Below are 13,097 nucleotides of genomic sequence, written 5' to 3' on the forward strand. Positions count from 1 at the left end.
CATATTGCACTACCTTATATTTGTCCAATAAAATACTATTCACGTCAACACTGAGGTGTCTTCCACCTTATTTAACCAAGGAAACATTGATCTCATTGATTGTGGTCTCAGTAACCAAGGCTAATGCTAGGTGGTTCTTGAGGTTATCCTGAGCGCAGGCTTTTTCTTTCCTTTACTTTCACTGTTTTGGGTGTGGTAGCAAGATTCTTCTTGGTTCCTGAGAAAGAGTGCCAGCCACATAGGGGTACCGTCAACCCTCATGTGGTGAAAAATGGAGGCGGGAGAGCGGTTCCTCATACCTTTGTGGGATCACTGGGTGGAGGTACTCTCAAGTCTGCTTCTTTACCTGCACTGCCAATATTGTGTAACTTGTACCATCATTAAGAACTTTTGTTCAGTAAAGTTTTGGCAGGCCCTGACCGTTCCCAGGGACCTGAGGTACATTACTTTTGTCTGCGGCTCCATTATTTATCACCAAGGGTCATACCGGTGGGTAATGGAATGGTGGAGTCACCCGTGACATCTTCTATCCCTGTCCTCCAGTTTATTGGGCATCCCTATCCTAGGGGTGTCCAAAGAGGCCCAGAGCTGCTCTGGCCGAGGCTATGTGTGTACCTCCGGGAGGGAGCCTGGTAAGTGCCACCGCGACAAGTGACCACTTTACCCTCCCAGCTCCTCAACGTGTGCCTTGTGTCTGGGTCACCCTAAGGGACGCTGCAGGTCTAATGTGTAGTACAGCAAGCAGTAAGTGACAAAGTAATGCCCTACAGATTCTGAAGGAATTATGGTCTAGTTTCCTGAAGACTGTTAGCACAAGGAGAAGTGAGACAGAGTTGCGGATTTGCTGTGGGTTTTCTGCAGCAGATTTGCACCCAAAATCCATGTCAAAATCTGCAATATTTTTGTAGCGTCTTACTGGCACAGGATATGAGCCGCCAGTGTAGCAGCCACGGGTCTGGAGAGGAATCAAATGGAAGCCAGGAGTCGATAATGGGAATTCTCAGTTTGCAGTATAATGGATGAGGCGGGTAACATAGTCAGGAGAAAAGCCTGGACTTGGTATTGAAAGACTTATAACAATAGCAGGCACAATAGAAGCTGGATCAAACACTGTGAAGCAGAATAATTTTGCACTGAGGGAGTGGCAGGGCCAGGCTTATGCAGAAAGTGCAATAAAAGATAGAGGTGGGGTCAGACTAGGAGGCAGGAGCTGGAGAACTGGGATCAGGGAACAAGGCTGAGAGTCATGGAGGGGGCCTCTCCACAGCCTGCATAATTCAATAAGAAGGATTACTGCTTGGAGTACAGGAAGTCTCCCTTTTCAATTCCTGACAGTTTTAGATCCATAGAAGATTTCACCCCTTCAAGCGAATTTTGGTGCAGATTTTTCTCTATGAGATGCACAAATATGAACCTTATTCTTTTCAATGGGATTATACACATGAGCGATGTTTCTCTGCATGGCACCACGATGCAATGCTATGTGGGAAACAAATCGCGGCATGTTCCATCATGCTGTGTACTCTTGCTTCACAGTACCCAGTGTTTTCAATGGGGCCAGTGGCAGCATCACACCATGTGCAAAGTGCACGCGATGCGAGCTCTCCCATTGAAAACAATGGCAGAAACTCTGCAAACACGTGGCTCCATATCGTGCTCGCTTGTGTGAAGTTAGCCTTAATGGTAGTGAACTTGCCAATGCATACTCCTGGGGATAAAGCTGTATTTCTACAACAGATGATCTTGTGTGAATTCTGTCCGTGTCCGACACAGACAGAAGTCCCATGAAAAATAAACGCATTCATTTACATTAGCAATTTTGTGATCGGACCCAAGGTATGAGTAGCAAATGAGAATAGGACACGTAATGTATAGTGTCCTGCACCCCAAACAGCACATGGTCCAGGTATGTATGCATTGTGCGATGCAATTTGCGCCCGACTTAGCTTGTGTAAATACAATCTGAGGGCATAAACAGATGAGTGCTTGCGGTAATATGCTCACCACTATGGAGCATATTAGTGCATAATCCATTTTTTTTTCATACTATTCAAACTCAGGACTATTGCGCACGAGTTTGAAAAAAAAATAAAAAAGTCTGGAAGACAGGTTCTGCCCTACCTTTCTTGCATCTAGGAAAACCCTGTGCAAGAAAGATAGGGCAAGTCATATCTTTTTTTGCACATATTATTACCCTGTTCCCTGAAAATAGGACCTACCCAAAAAATAAGCCCTAGCCTAATTTTTGGTGAGGCTTGAAATATAAGCCCTACCCCAAAATGAGCGCTATTTACACTACATGAAAAAAAAAAGAATACATTACCCAGCAGGCTTGGTCTGGGACCTTCCCGCTGCTCTATAGAGGTTCGGTACGGTTCCTGCAGTCCTCAGCCGCTCATACATCACTTCCTGGTTATGGGATTCATAAATCCCACTTCATGGAAGCGATGGCTGTGATTGGTTCTTCGACCGTTGCTCAGCCAACCAATGCAGCTCTAGCTAAACCAATCATAGCCATCACATTGCCCCCAGAAAATAAAACCTAGCGCCTCTTTTGGGGCAAAAATTAATATGACACGGTCTTATTTTCAAGGAAACACATATTAATGGGCGAGAATCCCAATAGTGAAAAAGAAACAATTAAAATCAATTGTTCTGTTTCATCCCCTTATGCGGCCGTGACATGCCCATCTGTTTAAGCTCTAAAAAGAAGCAGATAATATGACAATCAGAGAGGTGAAGTTGTATGTTCTATGTGAACCCAACCTCCGCTGTTGGAACCACAAGAATAACATTTCAACAAGCTGTTTAGTAATTGCAGTTCCATTACCTGCCAATGAGGACAACTGTGCAATGCCCTATAGTTGTCTCCTAGTGCAATGCCCTATAGTTTGGCCGTAACACCACCCGGTCACGTTAAAGGTGCAGCGACTATGGCTTTTTAATATGCGGCCGTATATAACACTAAAATATGCTACATTTTATTAAAAAGGACCTCATATTCTATAATTAATAAACCTTGAGTGATCATGCTTACATACCCTATGCCTGTAAATTAAAGAACATATAGGGAAAACTAGTGTTTATTTGGCATAGTTTTACATTTGACACTTTCTTCACAAACTTTAGACCTGTGCTTCTAATAATTTCTAAGCCAAATATCCCGTGCTCAAGTAAATTGGATCAAAGTAGCTTAAAGCCTATGATCATACACTAATGCTGCACCTATAAAAAGCACAGCATGACAGCAGTGTAATCATGTAGGGTATATGGCATGTACATTGTGGGCCTGATGGGAAAATTAGGGGCCTTTATGTTTCTTGTCTCCTTCATTCTCTACTGGGGAATTTATGATACAAGCTCACATGAAGATAAATGACAAAACAGGGTCAAAAGAAAAGGATAAAGAGATCATACCTTAACATTATATTATCAAGAAGTAACAATGTTGGATAGGGCAGTAGGTGGATAGATAGGGGAATTGTATATTGCCATGGAAGACTACAGTGGGTGGGGGACATTTTTGACAGCTTGTTAGATAGAGGGATAGAAAGGTAGAACAGGATGTATTCAGGATGTAAAGAAATAGGAGCTCTATGTGTCCAGCTGAAGGAGATGATTAATATACAGGAATTTATGCATAACATCGTGACCCCACAAAGAAAATAAAGATCCTGGAGAAAAGGTTACGTTTTGTACCTAGAAGGGGTTTTGATTTATATTGGACTCCAATGTCAACAAATTTATTTGCCTATTGATAGTTAAAATACATTTTCGGAATGCCAGTAGATCAGAGGATAGTGTGTCCGCAAGTAGCCACAATTCTGTTTTGCCAACTGTTAATAAATATATAGTGGCTCACATTTTAGCGAACAACTAGCTGTGTCCGATTTGCGATTTCCTGCAGTGGAATCTGGTGATGTTCAGGACTTAGGGCTCCTGCCCAATTGCGTTTTTTTTAACACGATTGTCAATGGGACTTTCTAATGTTAAAAACTCATCGCACAAAAATCGCAAAGTACAAACTTGTGATGTGTTTTTAACATTAGAAAGTCCCATTGACATTCGTGTTAAAAAATGCAGAGTTAAAAAAATGCAAGTGTGTGAGAGCTAGAGATGAGCGAACACCAAAATGTTCGGGTGTTCGTTATTCGGAACGAACTTCCCGTGATGCTCGAGGGTTCGTTTCGAACAACGAACCCCATTGAAGTCAATGGGCGACCAGAACATTTTTGTATTTCGCCGATGCTCGCTAAGGTTTTCATGTGTGAAAATCTGGGCAATTCAGGAAAGTGATGGGAATGACACAGTGACGGATAGGGCAGGCGAGGGGCTACATGGTGGGCTGCATCTCAAGTTCCCAGGTCCCACTATTAAGCCACAATAGCGGCAAGAGTGCCCCCCCCCCCCCCACTGTCAGCATAAAGATCGTCCTCCTCTGGCACAGCTGTAGCAGCTGTAGCAGAGAAGAACGATGTTTGCCCATTGAATTCAATGGAGCGGCAATACAGCATGTTCCACTGAATGCAATGGGCTGCCGGCGATCGCAGGATGAATGGTCGGAAAGGGGTTAAATATATAACCCCTTTCCTGCAATTCATCCAGAAATGTGTTACACTAAAAATATATACCGGCGTATAAGGCGACCGGGCGTATAAGACGACCCCCTAACTGTCACCTTATACGCCGGCAATACAGTGGAGCAAAGAATAAAAAGCATTACTTACGTTTTTAGATGATCTGCGGTGCTCCTGCAGGCTGTCACTCCCTCCTAATCCACGGCAGACAAGCTTTCTCTATGAAAGGCTTTAAATCCCTGCCTCCAGGAAGACACGTGCCTTCAGCCAATCACAGCCAATGACAATGATGTCATTGAATGGCTGTGATAGGCTGTGTTTCTGGAGGCGGGGATTTCAAGCCTTGAAATCCCCGCCTCCAGAAACACAGCCAATCACAGCCATTCAATGACATCATTGTCATTGGCTGTGATTGGCTGAAGGCACGTGTGCTTCTGGAGGCAGGGATTTAAAGTCTTTCGTGGAGAAAGCAATACTCTGCCGTGGACCAGGAGGGAGTGACAGCCTGCAGGAGCGCCGCAGATCATCTAAAAACGTAAGTAATGCTTTTTATTCTTTGCTCCACTGTATTACCGGCGTATAAGGTGACAGTTGGGGGGTCGTCTTATACGCCCTGTCGCCTTATACGCCGGTATATATTTTTAGTGTAACACATTTCTGGATGAATTGCAGGAAAGGGGTTATATATTTAACCCCTTTCCGACCATTCATCCTGCGATCGCCGGCAGCCCATTGCATTCAGTGGAACATGCTGTATTGCCGCTCCATTGAATTCAATGGGCAAACATCGTTCTTCTCTGCTACAGCTGTTACAGCTGTGCCAGAGAAGAAGGATTTGTCTTCTATATGTTCTCAATGGGGTCAGCGCTGCTGCCGCTGGCCCCATTGAGCGCATATAGAATGCATCCATAGCGAGCAGCGGGAGGGGCAGATTTCAATACTCGGGTGACACCTTATCTCCCCAGCCACTCACAGCAGGGGGGTGGTATAGGGCTTAAACGTTGCAGGGGGAAGTTGTAATGCCTTCCCTGTCTTTATATTGGCCAAAAAAAAGCGCTAACGTCTCAGGGAAGAAAGTTTAATTTACCAGAACACCGCATGGTGTTCGTTACGAATAACGAACATCCCGAACACCCTAATATTCGCACGAATATCAAGCTTGGACGAACGCGTTCGCTCATCTCTAGTGAGAGCCCTTAAATCTGAGAGTAATTTATTGGTTATACTTGTAACCTCTATTTTACAAAGAGGCATGGCATAGGGTATTCCTAGTACTAGGCAAGCTGATTTTATGTTTGCATGGTTTCCCCGGTGCCCCCTCTTTCATGCATTTCAAAAACCCATTGTTAGGTCTGCTACCTGTGTCTGCTGCCCTCTTGCTGTTCTGGGCAAATGCAGGTGTCACTCTACTCCTTTTGTATGAATGTACTCTTTTCTTTCACTTTATATCAGCACTGCACTAGTTGACCCTGCTCAGTGCTCACAACCCAGCTGCAGCTTAATTGGTAATTACTAGAGATGAGCGAACGCGTTCGTCCGAGCTTGCTATTCGTGCGAATATTAGGGTGTTCGGGATGTTCGTTATTCGTAACGAACACCATGCGGTGTTCTGGTAAATTAAACTTTCTTCCCTGAGACGTTAGCGCTTTTTTTTGGCCAATATAAAGACAGGGAAGGCATTACAACTTCCCCCTGCAACGTTTAAGCCCTATACCACCCCCCTGCTGTGAGTGGCTGGGGAGATAAGGTGTCACCCGAGTATTGAAATCTGCCCCTCCCGCTGCTCGCTATGGATGCATTCTATATGCGCTCAATGGGGCCAGCGGCAGCAGCGCTGACCCCATTGAGAACATATAGAAGACAAATCCTTCTTCTCTGGCACAGCTGTAACAGCTGTAGCAGAGAAGAACGATGTTTGCCCATTGAATTCAATGGAACCGGCAATACAGCCGACTCCACTGAATGCAATGGGCTGCCGGCGATCGCAGGATGAATGGTCGGAAAGGGGTTAAATATATAACCCCTTTCCTGCAATTCATCCAGAAATGTGTTACACTAAAAATATATACCGGCGTATAAGGCGACGGGGCGTATAAGACGACCCCCCAACTGTCACCTTATATGCCGGTAATACAGTGGAGCAAAGAATAAAAAGCATTACTTACGTTTTTAGATGATCTGCGGCGCTCCTGCAGGCTGTCACTCCCTCCTGGTCCACGGCAGACAAGCTTTCTCCACGAAAGACTTTAAATCCCTGCCTCCAGAAGCACATGTGCCTTCAGCCAATCACAGCCAATGACAATGATGTCATTGAATGGCTGTGATTGGCTGTGTTTCTGGAGGCGGGGATTTCAAGCCTTGAAATCCCCGCCTCCAGAAACACAGCCAATCACAGCCATTCAATGACATCATTGTCATTGGCTGTGATTGGCTGAAGGCACATGTGCTTCTGGAGGCAGGGATTTAAAGTCTTTCGTGGAGAAAGCTTGTCTGCCGTGGACCAGGAGGGAGTGACAGCCTGCAGGAGCGCCGCAGATCATCTAAAAACGTAAGTAATGCTTTTTATTCTTTGCTCCACTGTATTACCGGCGTATAAGGTGACAGTTGGGGGGTCGTCTTATACGCCCCGTCGCCTTATACGCCGGTATATATTTTTAGTGTAACACATTTCTGGATGAATTGCAGGAAAGGGGTTATATATTTAACCCCTTTCCGACCATTCATCCTGCGATCGCCGGCAGCCCATTGCATTCAGTGGAGTCGGCTGTATTGCCGGTTCCATTGAATTCAATGGGCAAACATCGTTCTTCTCTGCTACAGCTGTTACAGCTGTGCCAGAGGAGGACGATCTTTATGCTGACAGTGGGGGGGGGGGGGGGCACTCTTGCCGCTATTGTGGCTTAATAGTGGGACCTGGGAACTTGAGATGCAGCCCACCATGTAGCCCCTCGCCTGCCCTATCCGTCACTGTGTCATTCCCATCACTTTCCTGAATTGCCCAGATTTTCACACATGAAAACCTTAGCGAGCATCGGCGAAATACAAAAATGTTCCGGTCGCCCATTGACTTCAATGGGGTTCGTTGTTCGAAACGAACCCTCGAGCATCACGGGAAGTTCGTTACGAATAACGAACACCCGAACATTTTGGTGTTCGCTCATCTCTAGTAATTACCTCCCTATTTAGCTGAGCTGGGAATCCTCCATCTTTGCTTCAGTATTGTTGTGTATTTGTCTCAGACACCCAGCACATCTAGGTCGCCTGTCTCAGGACTGTTTTGTCTATTTGATCCTGTATCTGTATCTTTTTATTCTGTATATGCTTTGCCTTGTGCTTTTTTCCATTTCCTTCCAGTCTGTGCATCTTTCTTATCTCTATGGTAAGTCAGTCCCGTTCTGTGTTCTGTGTGCCCTGTGTTTAGTACATCATCCCTGTGATTTGTCAGGCATACTTAGCCCCAAGGTGAAGACAGTTGGGCCGTTCTTATTAGGACACCTATCCTTCTTTTAGGCAGGTATCTTCCTGATTAAGCTAGGGTCAAGATTCCCAATCTGAGATTGCCTTGCAGCGGTGCTTCTGATCATTAGCGTCAGCTGTCAGCCACAGCAGGTCTGGTCCAAATGCCAGGCTGGTTGGTTAGCACAGTGGGTCCACTTTCGCTATCCGCAACACCCATAAGGGCGTCTTTCAACCTCCCCTATGACTAAATATTTCCAGCATTGGTTCTCTGGCTGAGCACTTGGGTCGGTGGTTAGACAACCATTTGTAACCTTGTGTGTGGTGAATGCCAGATAGTAGATTATGCATAAAATGACGTAACATGAGAATTATACGTGAGTCACTTGTGATGCTCAGGTTTTCTACATGTCCCTCCCAATGACAGAATGCTTCTTGCGTTGTCTGATCAGCTCGACAAATATACAGAATTTTCAAACATATTAAAATAATTTATTTTTTTGGTTACACAATTTCTTTTATCTCACAATCATTTTGGTTTTGATGGTCTCTATTTTTCCTGGCTGATTGGTTGACCTACGGGAGTTAGTTTCTCACCATCTTTCGCTTATACCCACATGTCAAGTTGGGAGGAAAAGTACTTATATGGTTAAGCCAATCATTTTTTGGGTGACATCTTCTGTTATGGATGCTAAATCGACGGTATACTCCTCATTTGTTGGGGGACAATGTAGCTTCCATACCAGCATTTGTCGCTCATTTAAATAATAATGATAATCTTTGTTTCAGATTGAAGTACCACAGATATTCTATTTCTGCATTGGATAATGATTTAAATGAATCATTTAATTATTACTAGTTTATATAGGAAGCCTGGGTCAACCTGACGGGGAAGATTCCAGGGCTAAGCGTATTTGCAGTGGTCCAAAGGTTGCTGAACAGGAAAGTCACAGAGTTGATCAAACATTGACGTGTAGAGGTTATAGTCTCTGTTCTAGTAATAGAGCTAGAAATAGTATTACCCTTTCCAATCCACTGTCTGACGTCTAAAGACATTCTGATTGAAGGCTGTACAGCATAATTTTGTTGCCCGGCAAGCTTTAAAAGTGCGAAATATTGTCCCTCCAAGTGCTTATAATTTGTCTTGCACAAAACCCCATGTGGCTAAAAACATGTGGTTCCTTTAAATGAGGTGTAAATAGGAACACAACATGTAAATATATTCTGGAGGCCAATGCGATGTGTTCCTTCAATACATGTTGTAATTATGAGATTAGCAGTTTTATAAATTGTAGCTCCTTTCATGTGGTCTGTGTTATAAACTACGGACAGTACAGCTTCCAATATGTGGCTTTTAGGGTTTTTAAATTTAAAACCCGCTTTCCTAATGGCTTAAAGTGGTTTTTCGGGAAAATTCTATAGATGACCTATCCTCAGCAATGTGATACATTTTACGAAGATAAATTCTACCAGATGAACAGAACAGCCGAGCATGGGCCTTCTCAAAGGAAATGCTGTAGAACTACAGAAAATTTTCATTTTGGAGAATGAGGTGGAGGAAGAAACATGTCGGAAGCAGTAGAAGGAGAGCATCTTGAGGACAGAATGCGTTCCTCGTGGAAACATGACAGCTGTAGTTTCGTATTTCCATATTGGCATGTTTTGCATTTTGGGAGGAAGTAGATGGAGGAATCATGGCAGAAGCAGGAGAAGGACAGCAGCAGCACTACTACCAGTAGTGGCACGTTGAAGGCACAATGTAGTCTTTGATATAAATCTATGCTCAGTCTTATGTAAGTAAAAATTGCTAGCGTGCTAACTACTCAGTGGAATCTGTCATGGGGGTGCAAAACTTAAGTGAAATCCATGTCAGGTTCATTTTTAGAATCATCAGGCAATCCATATTGTCTGTGGACAGGAAGATGTGTCTGTTGGTAATCACAACACCCAGCTATGCAAAATTCCCTTTCTGATAGCACAATGGCAGTGGCGCAAGCAAGCACCTTGAATGCATGTTGTGCAAGCTCTGGCCACCCGTCCAGCTTAGACACCCAGAAGACAAAGGGACCAATACCATGTCAGAGTACATCCACGTGGGATCTGACATTCTCTTGGACCATCATGGATAAGTGCTGCCTGTGACTGTCAGTCCTACCTTATGCTGTTGCTGAAAGCTGACATGGCCTAAAAAACTACGCCACATCTTTGTTAGACTTTCCTTGTCACTGGTGATGGTGCTGCTGCAATGAATTCCTGCTCGTCCACCATGAGCCGCAGATCTGTGATTCATTGTGAATGCATCCCCACGGCCATGGTGAACTGCTGTGTTCAAGCTGCTTAATAGTCTGTCTAATAGAGGTCCCTCTGCACTGCTGGAATGAGATTTTGTCATTTTGACCTTGTAGCGAGGTCCAAGGACTATGGCTCTGCAGTAATGATTTTAATGTGGGCTATGCAACGGTCCTTCTATAAGCACTACAGCATTAAAGTACTCATAATCCTCAGAGTGAATTATATTACTCCTCTTCCTTCTCTTCTTCATCCTCCTGCTCTTCCTCCTTTCTACTTGTACCAGAGGTGGAGAAACATGCAGGAGAATATGCTACCCTTTCTTCCCCTAAGCCACCCTCCCTGTGTTGTTGAATAATGGTAGACTGGCCAGATCGTTGGGAGCTTGGCATCCCTTCCAAAATGTCATCGTCCCTAAGGCCCTATAGCATCTGTTCCAGCAGGCAGACAATAGGTCATACTGATCAGTGTGTCATTAGAACTGACCATTTTGGGTGTTTCCTCAAAGCAGGCTAAAACTGCACAAACATCTTTGGTCTGCAGCCACTTCACAGGCATCAAGTGACCGACCTTCATACAGCACCGGTAATGCCATACACCATCTGATACTCTCTGTTGCTGGCTCAGCCTCTGCAACATGCAACGTGAAATTGTACCATACAGGCACGTCACAGATCAGTCAGTTGGGTAGTAGCCTGCACTAAAGCTGCACCTCTGCCTGACAAGAGGTGACTGGGTGTGAATGCTGAAAGTGTGAGCACGGTTTACTTGCCTTTTCCTAGGTGTCATAATTGCGACCTGGCCCCTTAGTGAACAGGGGGCCCATTGGCCCCTGCTATATGCTATATCCCCATCGTGGGCTAGCTCTGGGGGTGACGTTCAGGGAGGGGAGGGCCGTTACCCAGGAAAATCGGCAGCCAATTCCATGCTACAGACTTCCCTGGTGCCCACCCCTCCCTTCCACTGAGAGACTGCAGTTGTGACTCACCATAACTGCAGTCTATCAGTGCACTGCTGGCCACATGATTGGTCAGGGCGGTGGTGTCTGATAATGAGGAGAGGAGTGGACCATGCAGTGTAACCAAGGTATGGTTATCTGATATAAATTATACTGTATAACTTATACCAGCTATACATATATAATTGTATACAGGAGATACCCAGGTTATACCAGTATGCTCCATATCACTATATACAGGAAAATATAGTATTGTGTAACTTGAATATCTCCTGTATATAATTATATATGTATAGTTGATATAAGTTATACATCCTGTATATAGTGATATGGATCATACTGGTATATCCTAGGTATCTCCTATATATAATTACATATGTACTGGTGGTATAAGTGATATGGAGCATGCTGGTATATTCTGGGTATCTCCTGTACATATTTATATTTATATATATGTATATATATATATATATATATATATATATATATATATATATATGTGTGTGTGTGTGTGGTATAAGTTATACATCATGTGTATATAAAGGAGATTAGGTGACAGTGCTCTGAGATAAAAGATGTGTAGAAAGAAAATAATCTATATATAAAGGTGAAAACTCTCACTGACTGACTGACTGACTGGACGGCCACTAATTATTTAACTTCCCGATGTCATACAATCATGAAATTTGGTAGGAGCACTCTTTAGGTCCTAAATAGGAAAAATAAGGTGGTCACAACTCGAAAAGTTCATGCTAAGTGCAAAAGTATTAGCACCCCTGTGTAATGTACCTAATCTAATTCTCTAACTTCTCAGTGTCGTGCAAACATGAAATCTGGCATGAGCATTCTTCAGGTCCTAAATAGGAAAAGTAAAGGGGCCACAGCTTGATTATTCAATGCTAAGTGCAAAAGTATCGCCACCCCTATGTAATGTAACTTCCCTGTGTCATACAAACATGAAATTTGTCACGACCATTCTTTAGGTCCTAAATAGGAAAAATAAAGGGGTCACAACTTGATTATTCAATGCTAAGTGCAAAAGTAAGTGCACCCCTATGTAATGCAACTTCTTGGTGTCATACAAACGTGAAATTTGGCGCGAGCATTCTTTAGGTCCTAAATGAGGAGATTGGAAGGGGTGGAACATTCAGCAGCGGGACATCGGTACATCCTGCCTGAGGAGAATCTAACGCTCCTCTATGTGTATACATATTTTATTCCTCAGTTACTCTAAAGTAACCTTGACTTCATAAATTTTTCTATGCAAACAACACGCAAAGACCTGTATCAAATTAAATCGGGCGAGGCCGAGTATATCAACTAGTAATATTTATAATTTTGGGGCTACAAAATTCCAGAAGTTTAGGGGCCAATAATGAAAGGGTAGTGGACCTCAAACTGAGATACGCCCCCAAAACACTCAATGATTCCCAAATCTACCGTAAATAGGTGGAGAGCAACAAGAAATCACTCCACACCAGTTTGCAAAAATACTGACAATTCAGGAATAAGCAAAAGGGTTACAAAAAAGATGATCTATTGCTCACAGGATAAGTGCAAATGAGGGTAAAAGAGTAAAGCCACTCACTCTTAGTTGGAGTTCTCTCTCCAGGATCTCCCAGAAGGTGATTAACAATAGATGAAAGGACTTTATCCAGGAATAAAATAAGAGGGTGTTCCCTCTGCCACTAAGAGTAAGTGGCTTTAAGGCCCACTTAGACCCAATGATTCTCACTCAAAAATCGGTCAAAGCCGTCGTTTGAGCGACAATTGTTTGTTCTAACTGTAATGACATTGTGCAGTTTTTGTTAACGAGT

The 13,097-nt window shown here is 43.8% G+C and overlaps 1 protein-coding gene across 1 annotated transcript in view; it reads left to right on the forward strand.

The window, feature by feature from the left end:
• The window catches only part of SH2D4B (SH2 domain containing 4B), a 224,395-nt gene that overhangs the window by 40,604 nt on the left and 170,694 nt on the right, over positions 1–13,097 (forward strand). The gene's annotated exons all lie outside the window — the stretch shown is intronic.

This window comes from Eleutherodactylus coqui, chromosome 4 (genome assembly GCF_035609145.1).
Source record: "Eleutherodactylus coqui strain aEleCoq1 chromosome 4, aEleCoq1.hap1, whole genome shotgun sequence".
In the NCBI taxonomy this organism is placed as follows: domain Eukaryota; kingdom Metazoa; phylum Chordata; class Amphibia; order Anura; family Eleutherodactylidae; genus Eleutherodactylus; species Eleutherodactylus coqui.